This window comes from Gregarina niphandrodes (genome assembly GCF_000223845.1).
Source record: "Gregarina niphandrodes unplaced genomic scaffold scaffold00035, whole genome shotgun sequence".
Classification (NCBI taxonomy): Eukaryota; Apicomplexa; class Conoidasida; order Eugregarinorida; family Gregarinidae; genus Gregarina; species Gregarina niphandrodes.
Genome location: NW_011645804.1, coordinates 1 through 1,125, shown reverse-complemented (window position 1 = coordinate 1,125; position 1,125 = coordinate 1).

Below are 1,125 nucleotides of genomic sequence, written 5' to 3'. Positions count from 1 at the left end.
GAGGGCCTAGACTGCGTCGGAGGGAAGATCCGGGTGGTTGAAGTAACTGTGGTCTGAGCAGTCGCGGTCACGGTTTCGTCTTCAGAGGTTGTCTTGTCAACTGCGGTAGTGGTTTCTTCTTCAGAAGTGGTCTTGGTAGTAGTGGTGATTGTGCTGGGTCTTGAGGGCCTAGACTGCGTCGGAGGGAAGATGCGGGTGGTCGAAGTAACTGTAGTCTGATCCTTCGCGGTCACGGTTTCGTCTTCGGAGGTAGTCCGGCCAACAGCGGTGGTTGTGCTCTCGCTTTCAGAGGTGTCGCTTTCAGAAGTGGACTTATCAACTGCGGTGGTTTCCTCTTCAGAAGTGGTCTTGGAGGTGGTGCTGGTAGTACTTGGTCTTGGGGGTCTGGGCTGCGTCGGATGAGTAGTCGGGACCTTGTGCGTGGTAGAACCGGACGTGAGCGTGCTATCTTCCGAATGGGTCTGAACAGTGGTAGTGAATTCGGTGCTGTCCTCGGAAGTGGTTTCAGCTGCAGTATCACTCGTGCCTTCAGCAGTCGTGGTGGTGGTGGTCTCCTCTTCAGAGGTCTTGGTGGTGGTAGTGGTAGTACTGGGTCTTGACGGCCTAGACTGTGTCGGAGGGAGGATGCGGGTGGTCGAAGTAACTGTAGTCTGATCCGTAGCGGTCGTGGTTTCGTCTTCAGAGGTAGTCTGGTCAACAGCGGCGGTAGTGGTAGTAATGGTGGTGGTAGTACTGGGTCTTGGGGGTCGGGGCTGCGTCGGATGAGTAGTCGGGATCTTATGCGTGGTAGAACCGGAAGTGAGCGTGCTATCTTCCGAATGAGTCTGAACAGTGGTAGTGAATTCGGTGCTGTCCTCAGAAGTGGTTTCAGCTGCAGTAACACTCGTGTCGTCGGTACTGGCGGTGGTGCTGGTAGTACTGGGTCTTGGGGGTCTGGGCTGCGTCGGATGAGTAGTCGGCACCTTATGGGTAGTGGAAGCCAAAGTTCCCTCGGTCGTGGTCACGCCAGCAGCGGTAGTACCCTCAGTCGTAGCAGCAGTACCCTCGGTCATGGTCACACCAGTAGCGGTAGTACCCTCAGTCGTAGCAGTAGTACCCTCAGTCGTAGCAGTAGTACCCTCAGTC